General features: G+C 44.0%; 1 protein-coding gene and 1 long non-coding RNA gene across 16 annotated transcripts in view; one reads left to right on the forward strand and one right to left on the reverse strand.

Moving 5' to 3' along the window:
• RBM47 (RNA binding motif protein 47) overlaps positions 1-21289 on the reverse strand; it is a 208647-nt gene that overhangs the window by 115332 nt on the left and 72026 nt on the right. For 11 of the 14 annotated variants that reach the window (XM_004038595.5, XM_055384826.2, XM_063705236.1 and 8 more), the window contains one exon: positions 5707-5791. The exons of the other annotated variants lie outside the window; for them this stretch is intronic. The gene's annotated coding sequence lies outside the window, so the exon portion shown is untranslated. The remainder of the gene's footprint in view (positions 1-5706; positions 5792-21289) is intronic. 14 annotated transcript variants of the gene reach the window in all.
• On the forward strand, positions 15673-19452 carry LOC109026645 (uncharacterized). Of its 2 annotated transcripts, none has more exons than XR_002005684.4 (3): positions 15673-15736; positions 16643-16750; positions 19390-19452. It is a non-coding gene; the product is annotated as an uncharacterized lncRNA (long non-coding RNA). The 2 variants fall into 2 exon arrangements; XR_010133215.1 differs by having other exon boundaries at positions 15677-15736; positions 16659-16750.

Here is a 21289-nt window from a genome sequence, read left to right on the forward strand (position 1 = left end):
AGTGCAGTGGCACAATCTTGGTTCACTGCAGCCTCTGCCTCCTGAGTTCAAGTGATTCTCCTGCCTCAGCCCAAGTAGCTGAAATTACAGATGTGCACCACAACACCCAGCTAATTTTTTTGTATTTTTAATAGACACAGGGTTTCACCATGTTGGCCAGTCAGTTTCGAACTCCTGACCTCAAAAGATCTGCCTGCCTTGGCCTCCCAAAGTGCTGAGATTACAGATGTGAGCCACTGTGCCCAGCCATGTTTCTTATTAACTAAATGTTTAAATGCTCATTCTTAAACTCTGCTGGGGCCAGGATAGTGTCTGATTTATCTTTGTATCCCTCACACACTTGTTCCAGTATCTTTTATATGATGGTCCTATGTAGATTTAATTTAAATCAAATTAAATTATAGGCCACTTTCCCCTTCTTTGTAGTAAAAAGCTACATTGTACAAAATAAACAGTACCAAGTAATGTGTAATGGAAAAAAAAATCTCTTCCATTTTCAAGTGAAGAAGCAGAAAACTCGTTTTTAGAAGCTGCCTTTTGGGATTGCCTTGAGCAGCCTGGGGTCATTTTGTGACAGTTCCCTACCAGTGGTTGGCCAAGGAAAAGTCAATGTGTTTTAGCTCAGTTGTTTGACCTTTGGGTGTATTTGCTCTTTAGTAAGCATCCCTCATATGGATCACATGAGTTTTACCTGAAGTCTTAATTGGGTTAGAGTCTGCCTTTTTGAAACAACATGATGAGGAGGCCATTTTCCAAAAGGTGTATCTTCTAAGCCAGGCACGGTGACTCGTGCCTGTAATCCCAGCACTTTGGGAGGCCGAGGCAGGTGGATCACCTGAGGTCAGGAGATCGAGACCAGCCTGGCCAACATGGTGAAACACGTCTCTACTAAAAATACAAAAATTAGCCAGGCATGGTGGCGGGTGCCTATAATCCCAGCTACTCAGGAGGCTGAGGCAGGAGAATCACTTGAACCTGAGAGGCAGAGGTTGCAGTCAACCGAGATTGTGCCACTGCACTCCAGCCTGGGCGACAGAGCAAGACTCTGTCTCAAAAAAAAAAAAAAAAAAAAAAGATATATCTTCTAGTAATTATTAGGTTATTAGGATAGGGATTTTAGGAAAATCTATTTCTAAGAGATCTGTGATTTCACTAAATGAGCTACAATTCCAAAATATGAAGAGCCATTTACCAAAGAAACAATGTCTTCACCAGGCCACGTTTTCCTCCTTTTCAAATGCAACTTGAATTTTCAACTTGTGAGTTAAATAATATCTACCTCTTAATTTATTAACTTACTTGGAATGAAAATCTAGGCTATGATTAGTAGGAAAGGGTAAGGACTCCAAATGTTTTACTATTTTTATTTTACTTAAAGTTCCCATCAGGAGCCCTGTGGTATTTCCTCCTCTAATCTTTCCTACAGATCACCACCATCTAACTTCAGGTGCCATGTTGATCAAGGAAAATATGCTTGCTGTGGCTTGAGAAAAATCAAGGCCCCAATCTAAACACTTTACATGGTATGTCTCAAAACATCACTATGTACCTCATGAGTATGTACAATTATTATTTGTCAATGAAATAAAATAAAATTTAAAAAAGAAATTAACCAAAAGAGAATATAAGAAGGATGTTAAAATTCTTTGTTAAAAATAAACAGGCTGGGCACGGTGGCTCACCCCTGTAATCCCAGCACTTTAGGAGGCCGAGGTGGGAGGATCACCTGAGGTCAGGAGTTCAAGACCAGCCTGACCAACATGGAGAAACCCCGTCTCTACTAAAAATACAAAATTAGCCAGGCATGGTGGCGCATGCCTGTAATCCCAGCTACTCAAGAGGCTGAGGCAGGAGAATTGCTTGAAGCCAGGAGGTGGAGGTTGCAGTGAGTCAAGATCACGCCATTGACTCCAGCCTAGGTAACAGGAGTGAAACTCTGTCTCAAAAAAAAAAAAAATAATAATAATAATAATAAATGGGGAATAATGGGGAAAAACCCTACTATTTTTTTTTCCTTATAGAACTATATAGGTTTTTTTCTCCTTCAGTTGGGTTTTTTAATTTATATATTTTATTTATTTATTTATTTATTTGGTTTTTTAAATCAGCTAACTTTAAGATTCATTATTTACATTTTGCCAGGAATTTTTCCATATAACCTAAATGTCAAACTTATTGATATAAATCATATATAATATCCTCATTCTATTCTTTGTATTGTGAAATAAGCTCTATATAAGGTCATAAAACAAATAAACATCTCAAAGAAAGTCAGGAAATGACCTGGACTTTTTTTGAATCAAGCCAGGCACAGTGGGTCACACTTGCAATCCCAGCACTACGGGAGGCTAAGACAAGCAGATCGCTTGAGCCCAGGAGTTCAAGACCAGCCTGGGAAACATAGCGAGACCTCATCTCTATAAAAAATTAAAAATTAGCTGGGCCCAGCTACTCACGAGGCTGAGGAGAGAGAATTGCTTGAGCCCAGGAGTTCGAGGCTGCAGTGAGCCCTGATTGCACCACTGCATTCCAGCCTAGGTGACAGAGCAAGACTCTCTCAAAAAAAAAAAAAAAAAAAAAAAAAAATCGCATCAAATTTACTCATAACTAAGAAATCAGCAAGGAAGGCCAGTTCCATGGAATTAGGGTTCCTTGTGTGTATACATGAACATGTGTAAACTTCTGCATCCATCAGTTCAGTAACTGGCCAAAGGGCCCCAGCTCAGCAGTACTCTTGATAGAAAATGTCAACACAGCTGGGTGCGGTGGCTCACGCCTGTAATCCCAGCACTTTGGGCGGCAGAGGTGGGTGGATTCCCTGAGGTCAGGAGTTCGAGACCAGCCTGGCCAACATGGCGAAAACCCCATCTCTACTAAAAATACAACAAATTAGCCGGTGTGGTGGCGCATGCCTATAATCCCAGCAAGTCGGGAGGCTGAGGCACGAGAATTGTTTGAACCTGGGAGGTGGAGGTTGCAATGAGCCGAGATGGCACCACTGCACTCCAACTTGGGCAACAAGAGCAAAACTGTCTCAAAAAAAAAAAAAGAAAAAGAAAAAGAAAATGTCAACACAGAGCACTAAGGTTTGAAACCTGAGAATCTCACACGTTCAAAGCACAAGTAGAGTCAAGTAGCTGGTTCAAGTAGTTGCCTCTGTTCATTCTATTTAAAGCATTATTTTTTAAATCCTGCCTTTGGTGGGAGAATCGTACACACACATTGACTATGTTGATGATCACCTTTCCCGGATGCCATCAAGGATGCAGAGACAAAGAAATGTGGACACATTGTCTGTGAAAACCACCTCTTACTAGAAGCTGACTACCTTCCTTGGGGAGGTAGGTGAGGTAAATTAAGAACATAGATTTGGGGAGAATTCAAAGGATTAGCAGGGGAGCAATACTTGGGCTCTAACTCTAGGGAATAATGCTGATACACAAGGTAAGATTTCTGTCTGAACCACAAAAACAAAAAAATCTGATCATCAGTCTGAAATCAATCTCTTTAAGAGGTTTTAAAGATTCTTCCAGAAATTTGACTAAGTTTTCATTTTACAAGAGACACCTGTTCTCTGAAGCCTCTCCCTCTCCCTTTCCCTTTCCCCCCATAGCTCATGCTATTCCTTGACCCCAACACTCTCTCCGTACTGGGCCCCTGCAAAGGCTGTTTAATGTAGCCACTGCCGCCTGTCTCCAATCCCCCTCTGCCTATCCTCCAGGTCTCAGTTAGAACGCCATTCAAACTCCAAGCAACCTTCCCAATAGTCACCTCCTGACTCAGATTATGTTAGGTCCTCTTGTTTTTATTTATTTTTTCGAGATAGGATCTTGCTCTGTTGCCCTGGCTAGACTGCAGTGACGCAATCTTGGCTCACTGTAGCCTCAACCTCCCAGGCCTAAGCAATTCTCTCACTGCAGCCTCCCAAGTAGCTGGGACTATGGGTGTGTGCCAGCATACCCAGCTAATTTTTTATTTTCCAGTAGAGAATGGGATGACAATTTTTAAATTTTTTGTAGAGACAGGTCTCATTATGTTGCCCAGGTTGGTCTTGAACTCCTGAGCTCAAGTGATCCTCTCACCCTGGCCTCCCTATGTGCTGGGATTGCAGGCGTGAGCCACTCTGGCTAGCTTAGGTTTTCTTGTTTTAGACTCTTAACTCCTTACAGTTCTTCATCAGCCCACTCATTACTCTGTTAATGTATTATTTAATATCTTCTGTGACTACTAAAGTAGCCCTGTGGGGACAGCAATCCTTTCTGTCCTAATTACTTCTTAATTATGCTACATCTAGCACAGAGCCTAGCACAGAGCCTGGCACATAGCAGGTGCTCAAAAAATGTTTGTTAATGGATTTACTTGTATCCCTACAGATCATGTACTGTCACCTATAGGGTCTTATAACATGGAGGTTTTGCAAATGTTAAAGTCTGTCTCAATCAGGCAAATGTGGCTTAGGGAATCATGCCCATTCTGTGGCATTAACTCTCAAGATGCTATTTTTCTGCACATTTAACATGAATATGGATTTGGACTCTGCTTTCACGGATGAATGAACGAGTCATTCTGGGACATAGCATGGGGCGTTTTCATTGCAAACTCCTACCCGCTGATTGCAGGAGCGGAACCTTGGATAAGTGTCTGATTCTGGGATCTTATGTCTGGAAGGCTGCTTCATTATCTCACATGGGCTGTTCTGAGTGCTAGCGCCCACTATTTACAAGGTCCTCGGGGTGCTCATCTCAAGACTATCATATGAAGTCACCAAAAATAAAGTTTTTCTTTCAGTATTAGAAAACTAAATTCTGGCTGGGTGCGGTGGCTCATGCCTATAATCCCAGCACTTTGGGAGGCTGAGGTGGGCAGATCACTTGAGGTCAGGAGTTTGAGACCAGCCTGGCCAACATGGTGAAACCCCGTCTCGACTAAAAATACAATAATTAGCCAGGTGTGATGGTGCGTGCCTGTAGTCAGTCCCAGCTACTCGGGAGGCTGAGGCAGGAGAATCACATAAACCCAGGAGCAGAGGTTGCAGTGAGCCGAGATCGTGCCACTGCACTCCAGCCTGGGTGATAATGTGACTTCGTTTCAAAAACAAAAACAAAAAAGGAAACCTAAATTCTTTCTTTGGTAAGCACAGACTTCTTACTAATCAGCTACTCATCAGACTATGCATTTCTTACCCTTAAAAATTCAACCCTCTAAAAAGAAAAAAAAAATTTGTATTGTGTGAAAAATAGAAGGTAGGGAATACTTAATGCTGGTCATTTGGGGATTATCAGAGAAATGCTGTATTTCACCAGACCTGTTTGCATAAGGTGCACCGAATTTCAGACATGTTAAATTGTATGTGTGAAGGGCGGGGGATGCATTCTAGTTGATGATATGTAGTAACGCTACAGGAAAAACCCACCACCAGACATTTTCATGAAATCAGTATTAAAAGAGTTTCACTGAAATCATTCAAATACACCTCTGTCATTCTTTTTGGCTGTGGGAGTCCTCTGAGGACATTTGTGCTTACAAACATACAGGGCACTCTGGCCTAGTAAATTAAACAAACACAACAATATGTTTGTAAAAAGAAAAACAAAGGGGGGTGGCAAGGATTAGCATTTTGATGTCGCTATGTGATGTTCACCCACTTTTCTCCCCCCACCCCGGGTTATGTGCATTTGAGTCATGGTGAAGATGTTGCCAACTTACCAAACCTCCTCAGTGAGCCAAGGATTGCTGATCTCTGCTGGGTGACCTGACGCAGAGTCTCCTTCCAAGGCCTCCGTTACCTGAGCTGTGAAATGAAAAAAATAACACTACTGACCCAAAGGCCGGTATTGAGAAGTCCAAAGTTAGTGATCACTAAATGGAACTGGGAGAGGGGGTGAGAAGAAGGAACATGGTGTTTTGCTATTATCACAGGCCGTTGTGTGTGCCTGGAACTACAAGGGAAGCTACATAACCAGGCAATATAGAAAATCTCCACTGGTCACATCATTTTGCCAGCTCTGCAAGACTATTCCGTTTCATATTAATTAAAAGAAACTCAAGGAAAGAAAATCTTACTATGACAAAGAGAGAAAGGAGAGACTCATGCCTGTAATCACAGCACTTTGGGAGGCCGAGGCAGGAGCATCACTTTAAGCCCAGGAGTTTGAGACCAACCTGAGCAATATAGTGAGAGCCTATCTCTACAAAAAAATCTAAAATTAGCTGGGCGCCCATGGTCCCAGCTTGTTGGAGGAGCTGAGGCGAGAGGATCACTTGAGCCTAGGAGTTCTGAGGCTGCAGTGAGCTATGATTGTGCACTCCAGCCTAGAAAACAGAGTGAGATCCTGTTTTTTTTTTTTTTTTTTCAGACGGAGTCTCACTCTGTCACCCAGGCTGGAGTGCAGTGGCGAGACCTCAGCTCACTGCAACCTCCATCTCCCAGGTTCAAGCAATTCTCCTGCCTCAGCCTCCCAAGTAGCTGGGATTACAGGCATGCCCCACCATGCCCAGCTAATGTTTTGTATTTTTAGTAGAGACGGGGTTTCACCATGTTGGTCAGGCTGGTCTCGAACTCCTGACCTCATGATCTGCCCGCCTCAGCCTCCCAAAGTGCTGGGATTACAGGCGTGAGCCATGGCGCCCGGCCTGAGATCCTGTCTTTAAAAGAGAGAGAGAGAGGCCAGGCGCAGTGGCTCACACCTGTAATCCCAGCACTTTGGGAGGCCGAGGCAGGTGGATCACCTGAGGTCAGGAGTTCAAGACCAGCCTGACCAATATGGTGAAACCCCATCTCTACTAAAAATACAAAAATTAACCAGGCATGGTGGTGGGAACCTGTAGTCCAGCTACTCAGGAGGCTGACACATGAGAACTGCTTGAACTCAGGAGGCGGAGGTTGCAGTGAGCCAAGATCATGCGATTGTTCTCCAGTCTGGGCAACAAGAGCAAGGCTCCTTCTCAAAAATAAATAAATAAATAAATAAAAGAGAAAGAGAGGGAGAGAAGAGGAAATGTATAAAAAGTGGACTAACAGGGAGGGGAAGCTCACAGGTTTGACCAGGTGCTCGAAACTCCACTCTACTGCTTGCTAGCTGGTTGATCTTGGGCATTTTACTCAACCTCTCTGAACCTCTGAGTTTTTCTCATCTAATATGGGCCTAATAGTACCCATTTGTTGGAGACATTGTGACAAGAGATATGAAGCCTTTGGGGCCTAGCACACAGAGAAAATGTTCAATGAAGGGCGGCTATGATTATTATGTTCATTTAAAATTCTTTCTGCAGAGGCACATTAAATTCAAAATCATTTAAATCACTATGAGTTGTGTCAGTTTTAAATGTTCCTTCACCTTGGAAGCCCTCTACAGCTGGCTTTTCTGCCTATACACAAATAATATTCTCTAACAATTCAGTTTCATATTTTTAAGTAAATACTTTTTTTTTTCCAGATGGAGTTTCCCTCTTGTCACCCAGGCTGGAGTGCAGTAGCATGATCTCAGCTCACTGCAACCTCCGCCTCCTGGGTTCAAGTGATTCTCCCACCTTAGCCTCCCAAGTAGCTGGGATTACAGGCATGCACCACCACTCCGGGCTAATTTTGTATTTGTAGTAGAGATGGGGTTTCACCATGTTGGTCAGGCTGGTCTTGAACTCCTGACCTCATGTGATCCACCCGCCTCAGCCTCCCAAAGTGCTGGGATTACAGCAAGTAAATACTTTTGATTAGCTAGGTTCAGTGTAGAAGATTTTATTATACTACTGTTCCACCAAGAATAAATAAAGCTGTGACAAATGTCTCATTCCTGCGATCCCCTCCAAGAAAGACTACAACGTACCTCTTGGATAAGAAAATACTGGGCTATGCTAACTCCTGCAGTCCAGCTCAGTAATCATTTGTTCCAAAGTTCTTCCCAACGCAATGGCCAAATTAACTAAGGTTAAGCTTCTGATTAACATACAGTGCTGGAAGGAACTTTGACCCACAGAAACCTGGCATTTGACTTGCTTCTGTGAGTCCAACCTGTGTCACGAGTGCCTGTTTCAAGGGTAATAAAGGACCTGGCTGTTTGCTTACAGCAAATGGAGGTGGTGCCATGTCATTATACAGCTTTTACCTCTCCTGTCCACCTAACCCTTGGCAAAGAAAGTTTGCAGCCCACACATCAGTTTTTGGAGTGATAGAATGAAAAAGGGTATGGATTTCCAAACTGAAAAGCACCTAAGTTCTACCTGGCATTCTGACTAAATGTTAGCTGCTTAAGAAACATGAATATGGTACCAAGATCAAAGTGACCAGAGTAGAGATCAGGTGTTTGAGCAGGTGTGTATTATAACCATCCAAATTGTGCCTCAGTGAACGAACTGCTCTCTCTGCTAGCTCCTGGGTTCCCTTTTAGTGACATGTTATAAAACAGGAATCAGATGCAAGGAACAGACCACAGCACTAGAGAGTTCATGTCTCTTCCTGTTCTAGGATATACAGTGTCCCTCCCTGCCCTGCCAAATTCATAAATTCAAAGTCTAACCCCTAGTATCTCACAATGTGACTATATTTGGAGACAGGGTCTTTAAATGGGTAATTAAGATTAAATGAGGTCACGGGGATGGGCCCTAATGCAATATAACCAGTGTCTTCATAAGAATAGGAAATTCAGACACAGACAACACAGACCGAGGGATGACTGTGTGAGGGCACAGTGAGTGGGCAGCCATCTGCAAGCCAGGCAGAAAAGCCTCCAGGTAAACAAACCCTGCTGTCACCTTGATCTTGGACTTCCAGCCTCCACAACCATGAGAAAATAAATGTCTGCTGTTAAAGCCACTTGGTCCATGGTATTTTGTTATGGCAGCCTAAACAAAGAAATACACTGCCCCTCCCCACATCCCCCAACCTCATCTCCCAGGACCAGATGAGTCGCAGACGAGTAAGGAGGTCAAGGGCATGATAATCAGAGTGGATTAACTGTGCAATTAAACAGTGGTAAACAGGAGAGCACGTGCTCTATCCAAAGGTTTCAAATTCAAAAAACTTAAAATACTATGAGGCCATACAAAAGACGACTATGGCTTGATGATGCCCTTCAGGTTGCAATTCCTGAGCTAAATCATTACAGTATGATATTTAAAAACACCCATTATTAATGCTTTCAACAAATATGAAATGAATACCTCCTACAGGCCAGGCCCTATGCCAGGCAATGGCAATAGCAGTGGTGAATATGTTCTCTGCCTTTGTGGTATTACAGTGTGGATAGTGAGTCCAGGTGCTGAGCTGGGCTAGAAATGTCAAGTTGAGAAGACAAAGTCATTGCCCTCCAGGAGGGTACAGATTAGTGGAGCACAGAGTTGGGACGAGACCATTATAAAACAACGTGACACCAGCTCTAATCCACAAGGGGCCCTGGAAGCTGGGAAGAAGATGATCCCATGTCTGTGTCAATCAGGGAACATGTGAGCCAAGTCCTGAAGGATGAATAACAGTTTACCCGGCAGACACGTCTGAAAGACAAGAGGGCATTTTCCAGACAGAACAGTCAGTTCCTGGTGCAGGGACATAAGAGCGTACAGGATCTCTGGAGAACGACAATGAGCTGAGCACAGCCAGGGTGAAGACGGGCAGGGGAGAGCAACAGGACGTGCCGCTGCCAAGGCAAGGAACCAGGAGCCCACATCTGATTGCCGAGGAAGCCATCGGAGAATTTTAATCAGGAAGGTGACATCACCAGAACTGCATGTTAGAAGGATCACTCTGACCACAATGCAGAGGAGGGCTAAAGGCAGGGCGACCTGTCTGGAGACAATGAAGGCAGGAAACAGGGAAACAGACATAGGGATGCTTGCCGGTCAAGGTCAGTCATCATGGCGTTCAGCTGCAGCCACGGGTGACACTGCCCAAGGGCATTATGTAGGGAAAGAGAAGCCCTGGCTTTTAAATCTGAGTACATATTACTTTTTTTTTTTTTGAGACAGAGTTTTGCTCTTGTCATCCAGGCTGTAGTGCAATGGCGCCATCTCGGCTCACTGCAACCTCTGCCTCCTGGATTCAAGGGATTCTCCTGCCTCAGCCTCCCAAGTAGCTGGGATTACAGGCACATGCCACCATGCCAGTTAATTATTGTATTTTTAGCTGAGACAGGGTTTTCACCATGTGGGCCATACTGGTCTTAAACTCCTGAGCTCAAGTGATCCGCCCAACTTGGCCTCCCAAAGTGCTGGGATTACAGGCATGAGCCACTGTGCCCGGCCTGGGTACATATTATTATGATCAATGAGAAAATGAGTTTCTTAAGAAACTTTTAATTTCACTTATCCTCATCAGGAAACTAACCTTACTCATTGTTTTTATCAATCAAAAGCCACACATGACTGTACCTCAGTTTCTTTTTTTTTTTTTTGGGCGGGGGGACAGAGCCTTGCTCTGTTGCCCAGACTAGAGTGCAGTGGCATAATCTGCAACCTCCGCCCCCTGGGTTCAAGCGATTCTCCTGCCTCAGCCTCCCGAATAGCTGGAACTACAGGCACGCACCACCATGCCCAGCTAATTTTTGTATTTTTAGTAGAGACAGGGTTTCACCATGTTAGCCAGGCTGGTCTCAAACTTCTGACCTCAAGTGATCCACCTGCCTCTGCCTCCCAAAGTGCTGGGATTACAGGCGTGAGCCACCACGCCCAGCCAGTACCTCAGTCTCCCTCTTATTTTCCTCAGTCTGTAAGTAAGGATAATAATAGCACTTCCCTTAGAGGGAGGATTCCTTAAGTTAAATAATACAAGTACGTAGGTGCAATAAATGTTTTTGGTTTTTTTGTTTTTTGGTTTTTTTTTTTGAGATGAAGTCTCGCTCTGTGACCCAGGCTGGAGTACAGTGGCATGATCTCGGCTCACTGCAACCTACGCCTCCTGGGTTCAAGCAATTCTCCTGCCTCAGCCTCCCAAGTAGCTGGGATTACAGGTGTGTGGCACCATGCCCAGCTAATTTTTTGAGACGGAGTCTCACTCTGTCGCCCAGGCTAGAGTGCAGTGGCGCAATCTCAGCTCACTGCAACTTCCGCCTCCCGGGTTCAAGCAATTCTCCTGCCTCAACCTCCCAAGCAGCTGGTATTACAGGCGTGTGCCACCACGCCTGGCTAATTTTTGTATTTTTAGTAGAGACAGGGTTTCACCATGTTGGTCTCGAACTCCTGACCTTGTGATCCACCCACCTCGGCCTCCCAAAGTGCTGGGATTACAGGTGTGAGCCACCGCGCCCAGTAATAAATGTTAAATACAGCAGAAATAAATATTAAAGAACAAATGGGAAATTAATGATTGTTCAGTTAATGACAATTCTCCCTCTCCATGAATATTAGCCAGAGGATAACCACCACCACAGCCACAAAGGGTCAAATCCAACAGAGTTGTCTTGGAACGAAGCTGGGTTTGATTTCCTTGCATCTCTCCCGAATTCTCACATGGTCTCCTACACAAGACCATAAATTTTGTGCATGATCATTACTTTAAAGTTATAAAATGCTTTGTGTCAGGTAAAATGTTCTCAAGGATTAAAGATTAAAGGGGATGTGGGGCCTTTGAGGGGAGACTGACTGCAGAGGGGCATGAGAAAACTTTCCAGAGATGTTAGTTCCTACATCTTGATTGGGGTAGTGGTTTCACAGCTGGATACATGTGTTAAAAGTCACCACTGAAAATGTGGGAAGTTTATCATATGTAATTTTTTTTTGAGACAGAGTCTCACTCTGTCGCCCACGCTGGAATGTAGTGCTATGATCTCAGCTCACTGCAACCTCATCCTCCTGGGTTCAAGTGATTCTCCTGCCTCAGCCTCCAGAGTAGCTGGGACTACAGGTGCCCAGCACCATGCCCGGCTAATTTTTGTATTTTTAGTAGAGATGGAGTTTCACCATGTTGGCCAGGCTGGTCTCAAACTCCTGACCTCAAGTGATCCGCCCACCTCAGCTTCCCAAAGTGCTGGGATTACAGGTGTGAGCCACCGCGCCTGGCCCTATCATATGTAAATTATACCTTAACAAAGATTGAAGGGACAGAAGATAGAGGAATAAGGGATTCAAGGGGAAATGGGTATTTATATTCCAGAGAAGGAAAAAATAGATATGCATGAAGAAACTCGTCTTAAAACTTTTAATTTCCAAAATCATTCTCTCTTTGAATAGATGAAACTGTCAAGGAATGCAAAAAAAAAAAAAAAACTTCCTTACGCAAGAAACATTTTGAAAAATTTAGACATCTTCCCCCTCTCATTATCCTGTAGCTAACAAACAGCACTTTTTTACCCCTAGGTTCACTGAACAAGCCGCCCTCTTGTGGTTCTGATATATTTCCTGAGCACAAAAGTGGGCTCTTACGAAGCTGTGTAGGTAGCAAGCCCAGCCTGCCCACAAATATTTGTCAAGGTAACTGAGAGTGAATGTTCTGACCTGCTTCTACACGAGAGGTATACACACATCACTATGGGCTTGGGTCACAGTTATAAAAGAATGAAGAAAATACGGTGGCCACAAAATACATATGGTTCGAGGCTGACAAATTCAAAAGACAATTTAATCTCTGTTTACATTGCTGCTTAATTTTAAGGCCCTTTAGTACATACTTTCACTTTTGCAACGTGGAATCAGCATATCAGAAGCAAGCACGTCTCAAACAAGGTCAGGGCAAAGAAAGCAGAACTGCAAACTCCGATTCTACCATCTGTGAATATATTCAATATTCCCAAGATATCTTTGTACAAAGAAAGAAAACAACAAAACAAAGCAAACAAATAGTACCTAATAAAAACAATCCTGCATTTTATTAACATTGGCAAGCAGAATCCAGGTCTCTAATAAAATAACAAGCACTTTTAAAAAAGAAAGGAAAGGAGGGAAGAAGGAAGTACACAAGGAAGAGGGAGGGAGGGAGAATCAAATAGCGTACTTTTCTTTTTTTTTTTTTTTTGAGACAGAGTCTCGCTCTGTTGCCCAGGTTGGAGTGCAGTGGTGGGATATCGGCTCACTGCAGCTTCCGCCTCCCGGGTTCAAGTGATTCTCCTGCCTCAGCCTCCCGAGTACCTGGGATTACAGGAGTGTGCCACCACATCCAGCTAACTTTTGTATTTTTAGTAGAGACAGGGTTTCACGATGTTGGCCAGGCTAGTCTCGAACTCTTGACCTCAAGTGATTCACCTGCCTTGGCCTCCCAAAGTGCTGGGAATTACAGGTACGAGTCACTGCATAGCCACAGCATAATTTTCAAAAGTTACACTAAAAGAAGACAAAAGGTAACACAGGCATTGACTCAAAAACTGGAAACATTTTCTCTTCTAGAGAGCAATCCATCTTTATACAAGATCTTGTTTAAAAGAAAAATATAGAGGCCCTAAGACTTTTTTAAAGATAAGGATTTAGGGGCTAGGTGTGGTGGCTCACACCTGTAATCCCAGCACTTTGGGAGGCTGAGGCAGGTGGATCACGAGGTCAGGAGATGGAGACCACCCTGGCTAACATGGTGAAACCCTGTCTCTACTAAAAATACAAAAAATTAACAGGGCATGGTGGCGGGCACCTGTAGTCCCAGCTACTCAAGAGGCTGAGGCAGAAGAATTGCTTGAACCTGGGAGGTGGAGGTTGCAGTGAGCTGAGATCCCGCCACTGCACTCCAGCCTGGGCGACAGAGTGAGACTCTGTCTCAAAAAAAATTTAAAAAAATAAATAAATAAAAAATAAAAAGATAAAGGATATAAATAAAAATGGGCTCTGTATTTCAACTATTGACATGTTAAAAATTCATCTAGTCCAGATCCTGCAGTAGCAGGTGGGCTAAATTAATTTGAACCAGGGGTAGACTCATTTCTGTATATGGCTGCCGAATCCACATTCTGATAGATCAATCTTTCTTTTTAAACACGGTCACGTCACTTCCCTTCTCAAAACCCTCCAATGGCATGTCCTCACACTTGGAATAAAATCCAGAGTCCTTCCCCAGGTTCCCTCTAGGAGCCTGCATAACGTGGCTTGGCTGTGCTCCATTCCCTGCTGTTCATTCTCCATCAACCTCACAGTGCTGGCTATACCACTGGCCTTCTGGCCGTTTCTTCAACAAACCAGCTCATCTCTCCTCCTGCCTTGGCACTCACTGTCGCCCCCACCTGGAATTTCCTTTCACCACCCCGCATCCTAGCTCTCTCCCTGACTGAATTCAGGTCTTTGCTCAAATGCCACCTCCTCCAAGAAGTCTTCTCTGACAACTTTCTTTTCTTTTCTTTTCTTTTTTGAGACGGAGTCTCACGCTGTCACCCAGGCTGGAGTGCAGTGGCACGATCTTGGCTCACTACAACCTCCGCCTCCCGGGTTCAAGTGATTCTCCTGCCTCAGCCTCCTGAGTAGCCGGGACTACAGCCACGCGCCACCACGCCCCACCTCTGATCGCTTTTTTTTTTTAATATGGAATACTTCGTGAATTAATTATTCTTTTAAAAGAGTTCTCCAATCACCAACCATATACTCTTTCTTCCTCTTCCCTATCTTTATTTCTCTTCTTTGCTCATACTATTATCTGAAATTGCATTATGTATTTTTTATTTTATTTTTGAGACAGAGTCTCACTCTGTCACCCAGGCTGGAGTGCATTGGCGTGGTCTCGGCTCACTACAACCTCAGCCTCCCAGGTTAAAGCAATTCTCCTGCCTCAGCCTCCCAAGTAGCTGGGATTACAGGCACATGCCACTATCCGCGGCTATTTTTTGTGTTTTTAGTAGAGAGATGGCATTTCACCATGTTGGCCAGGCAGGTCTTGAACTCCTGACCTCAGGTGATCTGCCCACCTTGGCCTCCCAAAGTGCTGGGATTACAGGTGTGAGCCACTGCGCCCAGCCAATTATGTATTCATTTTTATCACTTTTCACTGTCTATCTGCCCCACTAAAATGTGAGCTCCATGATAAGGGACTTTTTCTTCTTCACCAAGGCACTCCCAGCTCCTAATGCAGGCTCTAGCACTAGTCAATAGTCAATATTTGAGAAATAAAATATCCCCTGGTTGGAGAGATAATAAGCCCTTAATCAAACCTGTTCCAACACTATTACTATCAACAAGCTAAAAAGCCCATGTCCTTTACTTGAATTCAGAGTGCTGAACAGTGGTTGGCCAGAAACCTCTGCTAAGAAGTTCTTTGCGATCAGAGACATTTGAAGGTAAAATAGGGCCTTTGTCGTAAGATAAGCCAGCTAGCCCTTTTGTCCTGAAACCGAGTACGCAAGTGCAGAGAGGTTACCTGGTTTCTCCAAGCTCACATAGAGATGGTGAACATCAGGAGACGTGGGACCACTTAAAGGATGCACAGTCCCGTATTCATCTCCGCAACCCCAGGACCCAGCACGGTGCCTGGTGCAAAGAATGCAATCAGTGGAATTGCGCCCAGGGAATGAATGCTCTCTAAGGCCTCATTCAACTGAACTGTACTTCCTCTCATTACTGTCCCAATGATAACTTCCTATCCGAGAACCATTTCCAGTCACTTGAGTCATGCGTCATTTACTTCCTGTCCTCTGTCCTTTTAAAGTGCAGTTTGACAACATACCAGGCACAATAGTAACATCTGGGGGCTGCTTTGCTTCTAACGTAAGTCAAATAGCCCAGCATGGAAAATACCTAGGAAAAAAGTGGGATATGCAAAGCAAACCTCAAAAAAAAAAAGACAAAAGCTGGTGGGCTGGCCACGGTGTCACGAATGAAGTCTCCAGTGGCTTCATCATAACAAGTAAGTTTACTTTATGAAAGCTCACACTTGCATGGTGCCTTCTGTTCTCAGCACTTTATATATATGATCTCATTGAATTCTTTCCAAGATGTACATCTGACCTGTAAAAGGCACTACAACTCTGAAAAACCAAGTAATTTTTAGAAATAATTCAGCATTCTTTCTGATTGCTCTAGAGGAAGAAAAAAAATTTTAAAGAAATAATTTAGCAGCAAAATCCGACGCTCTAGTTCCTTCCTCCCTTCCCCCCATCTCTCTCTCCTTTCTCTCCCTCCCTCCCTTTCTTCCTTTTTTTTTAAAGAATCTCCCAGGCTTAAGGGCAGTGGCGTGATCTCGGCTTGCTGCAACCTCCACCTCCAGGGTTCAAGTGATTCTCCTGCCTCAGCTTCCTGAGTAGCTGGGACTGCAGGCACGCACCACAACACTCAGCTAATTTTTGGTTTTTTGTTTTGTTTTTGAGACGTAGTTTCCCTCTTGTTGCCCAGGCTGCAGTGCAATGGCGCGATCCCGGCTCACTGCAACCTCCGCCTCCCAGGTTCAAGCGGTTCTCCTGCCTCAGCCTTCCCAGTAGCTGGGATTACAAGCGCCCGCCACCATGCCCAGTTAATTTTTTGTATCTTTACTAGAGATGGGGTTTCACTATGTTGGCCAGGCTGGCCTCGAACTCCTGACCTCAGGCAATCCACCCGCCTCAGACTCCCAAAGGGATTACAGGCGTGAGCCACCACACCCGGCTTAATTTTTGTATTTTTAATAGAGATGGGATTTTGCCATGTTGCCCAGCTGGTCTCAAACTCCTGGCCTCAAGTAATCCGTCCGTCTCAGCCTCCAAAAGTGCTGGGATTACAGGTGTGAGTCACCACACCCAGCCCCTGACTTTCTAGTTTCTAATGAGACTCTCTGCAGCCTTCATTTCTTCCAGCATGTGTGAGTGTCCATTCGCTCTGCTGAAGAAATAGTGATGGGTGTGATCAAGGAATACTGCCCGAGATGAGTGGTATTAAGCAACACAGGGTAAGTGCAACATATTATCTTTCTAAAATCTGAAATGTTCTGGATTCTAAAACACATCTGACCCAATGGGTTTTGACAAGGATTTCTCATTTACATTAATGCAGAGAAATAACTTGCCCACATCACACACCTAGTAACTGGCAACGCTAGGACTGTAATCAGGCAGCCTAATTCTGCAGGCCATGCCTGCGGCCGCCACATCACCCTGCCTCTCTCATGAATGATGAGAATGTGATCTGAAAGTCAGTGATTCCTCAACTGTTTTTCTGATGTGGGTCCCAGAAATAGAATTTGGAAAGATGAACAGCCAAGGTAGCCTTGTGCTGTCACCTGTGAAGGCAATTTGGACCAGCGATGACACCAGCTGAGTTAGGGCACAGAACAGCTGACTTCCCAGAAGTCATGGCCACTTTCGGGAAAATGGCATCCAGAGGCTTGGAGATCAAAACTTTTGCCTCCTTGAACATCTTCCCCAGGAGCCTCTGGGAAACACTGAGGCCAACCTGCTAAAGACCTGAAAAGATCTTCTTTTTTTTTTTTGAGACAGAGTCTGGCTCTGTCGCGCAGGCTGGAGTGCAGTGGCGTGATCTCGGCTCACTGCAACCTCTGCCTCCTGGGTTCAAGCAGTTCTCACGCCTCAGCCTCCTGAGTAGCTGGGATTACAGGCATGCACCACCGCATCTGGCTTATTTTTGTATTTTTAGTAGAGACGGGGTTTCACCATGTTGGCCAGACTGTTCTCCATCTCCTGACCTCGGGTGATCTGCCCGCCTCAGCCTCCCTCCCAAAGTGCTGGGATTACAGGCTGAGCCACTGCACCCAGCCTAATACATTCTTTTTAAGATTACACTATGAGGTTAAGTAATCTTCATTACTTAATGAAGATTAAGGTGCAGTAGGTCACGCCTGTAATCCCAGCACTTTGGGAGGCCAAGGTAGGAGGATCACGATCACACCACTGCACTCCAGATTGGCTGACAAAGTGAGACTCTGTCTCAAAAATAAAGTAATTGCGGTTTTTGCTATTACTTTTAATGGCAAAAACCGCAATTACTTTTGCACCAAACTAATACATTCTTTTTAAGATTATACTATGAGGGCCAGACACAGTGGCTCATGCCTGTAATACTAGCACTTTGGGAGACTGAGGCAGGAGGATCACTTGAGCTCAGGAGTTCCAGACCAGCCTGGGCAATATGGCGAAATCTTGTCTCTATAAAAAATAAAAAAATTCACCGGGTATGGTGGTGCACGCCTGTAATCCCAGCTACTTGGGAGACTGAGGTGGGAGAATCACCTGAGCCCAGGATGCAAAGGTTGCAGTGAGCTGAGTTTGCACCACTGCACTCCAGCCTGGGCAACAGAGAGAAACCTTGTCTCAAAAAATATATATATATATACATTTACATGATGAGGTGGGATGAAGAGCTGAAGGTGGGTTGTGAGCATGAGAATGTGTGTTAGGGGCACGTTGGGGGGAGTTGTGCACATATGAAAGTGTATGCTCATTAAAAATTGATATTTCCCTAATGTCCAGAATGCAGAGCAATTATAATTTATGCTTCAACTTTTCTGTCCCCTAAATTCATTATTGGTGGAAGTAAAAGATGCTGATCATTTGGGCCCACAGTGTGCTTACTTGGCTAAGTCCTTGGGGTTACCTCCATTCTTCAGATCTCAGTTCAAATGTCAATTCCTCAGGGAAGCCTTCCCCAATGCCCAAAGTAGACTGTCCCACCCTTTAATTCTCACCCACATCTTGGTGTACACTTTCCCTTTGAGCACTCATCGTGGGTTCTAATTAAATACTCCTGGCTTTCTTTGTTCACTGACTGGCTGTTCCTACTAGACTGTAATTTCCTTGAGGACAGTACTATATCTATATGCTCATCTGTGTCCCCAGCATGAAGCATAGCACCTGCCACATCCTACTAGCTCCATAAATATTTGTTGAGTTGGCTGGGCGCAGTGGCTCATGCCTGTAATCCCAGCACTTTGGGAGTCTGAGGTGGGCGGATCAACTGAGGTCAGGAGTTCAAGACCAGCCTGGCCAACATGGTGAAACTCCGTCTCTACCAAAAATCCAAAAATTAGCTGGGCATGGTGGTGGGTGCCAGAAATCCCAGCTACTCGGGATGCTGAAGCAGGAGAATTGCTTGAACCCAGGAGGCGGAGGTTGCAGTGAGCCAAGGTCGCACCATTGCACTCCAGCCTGGGCAACAACAGCGAAACCCCATCTTAAAAAAAAAAAAAATTGTTGAATGAATGAATGCATGAGTGAGTCTAGAATTTTACAATTAAAAATCAGAGGTTCCTCAGCAGACAAACACAAGGCCTTCTCCCACCTCTGAGTTGTGAAATTGTTATTGCCTAGGCAATCCTATTTGGCAGTTTATCATATGTTGCTCAGTGACCTGTTATCTTTATAGTTTTGGATTGTTGCTTAATTTTCTTATTCTTTTTTAATGTGTACTCTGGTTAGATCTTGTCTTCCCAAGCAGATTATAAGCACATCTCAGTGTAAATTACATCGTCCTGAATTCCTCAAAGCTCCCATAGTGGAGTTTTGCACCTAACCTTTTTACACTGTTGCTTCATTTTGTGCTCAAAACAGATATTATTATTCTCATTTTTTGCAGATGGAGAAAACTGAAGCTCGGAGAAATAAGTGACTCACAGTTTGTATAAGTTGATATTTGAAATTTGGGATTTCTCCTCTTAAATTACAGATATCTCATTAACACAGGCTCAGAAATCATTTTTTCTCCCTGTGAACTTTTGGTCTGTCATTTGCTTTAACTTAAACTATATCGAATTCTATGACTTTTAACATTTAGACATTCATTTAACTCAATCATTTATTGAATGAGTAAATGTCTAAAAAATATGTACCGAGGCTGGGCATGGTGGCTCACGCCTGTAATCCCAGCACTTCGGGAGGCCGAGGCAGGTGGATCACTTAAGGTCAGGAGTTCAAGACCAGCCTGGCCAACATGGTGAAACCCTGTCTCTATTAAAACTACAAAAAAAAAAAAAAAAAAGGGCCAGACATGGTGGCTAATGCTTGTAATCCCAGCACTTTGGGAGGCCGAGGTGGGCAAATAACCTGAGGTCAGGAGTTCAAGACTAGCCTGGCCAACATGGTGAAACCCCATCTCTACTGAAAATACAAAAATTAGCCAGGTGTGGTCGTGGGCACCTGTAGTCCCAGCTAATTGGGAGGCTGAGGCAGGAGAATTGCTTGAACTCGGGAGGCAGAGGTTGTAGTGGGCCGAGATCGTGCCACAGCACTCCAGCCTGGTCGACAGAGTCAAACTCCGTCTAAAAAAAAAAAAAAAAAAATTAGCCGGGCGTGGTGGCAGGCGCCTGTAATCCCAGTTACTTGGGAGACTGAGGTAGAAGAATCACTTGAACCCGGGAGGCAGAGGTAGAAGTGAGCCAAGATTTCGCCACTGCACTCCAGCCTGGGTGACAGAGTGAGACTCCTTCTCAAAAAAGAAATGTGTACTAAGCCCCTCCTATGTTCCAAGCACTGTGCTAGTGATTGTGGTGAATAGGGCAGATCCAGCCTTTATTTTATCCCTATTACAAGGTATTTATCCCTATTACAAGGTATATTACCATGACATAGATAGCATTTGCCCCTCAGTAATGGTTTTTTCTTTAGAGGCTACTTCACCAAGACAGAATATAAGCTAGTTTGGATTATATGGAAAAGCAGCCTTTGCCTCTATTTCTGGCAAATAGAAGGAGAGAGCCTAATAAATATTTTTCAAGTGAGTCTAACATGAAATCAGGCTGTGTTTCTCAAACAATTACAGGTGACAAACACAGAATACGATATGGCTAGCCCATAATGTGGGTGTTATTTCTACAATAACGAATCAAGTGACATGGGTATGCAAGCATCATTTCAGAAACTATACAGAGAAGCTGCATTTTCTCCCTCAAGCCCCAAAGTCCAAGATAATGTCAAATGAGAAAGCCTGAAGCAAACATTGGAGATCTTATCTAAATTTTTTAAAAATAAGACTGTTAAGGAAGAAAAACTGAGGTGTTGTTTAAATATAAAAGATTCTATCTTTGTTCCTGTGGGTGACCAACACCAGGGTAGAGAAAATCTTGATTCAGCAAATATTTTTTGAGTTTCATGAAATATCCCCTCCACCATCCTCTAAGGTCCCACCCAAATCGGGAAGACTCTTGGTGGTGCAAAAATAGGATTATTGTTGTTTTTGCGAAGTCAGGCCCTTTATTAGAGGGTAGAAAGAACACTTGTTCCTGATTTCTCAACTTCTGATTCCTGTTGGCAGCACATAATATGCCCCAGCCTTGACTCTCAAGCACAACAAACTGCAAATGAAATAGATAAGTCACTGTTCCTTCAAATCTATACATTACAAGCAGTTTCTAGTGTTTACCTTTTTTAAAATTTTGGCCAAATTACTTGCACTAGCCAGATAGCTGTTAGAGACATCAGCAAGTAGGTCTGAGAATCACTCACCCATAACCACGCACTCACTTTCTTGACATTACTCT

Source organism: Gorilla gorilla, chromosome 3 (assembly GCF_029281585.2).
Source record: "Gorilla gorilla gorilla isolate KB3781 chromosome 3, NHGRI_mGorGor1-v2.1_pri, whole genome shotgun sequence".
NCBI lineage: Eukaryota > Metazoa > Chordata > Mammalia > Primates > Hominidae > Gorilla > Gorilla gorilla.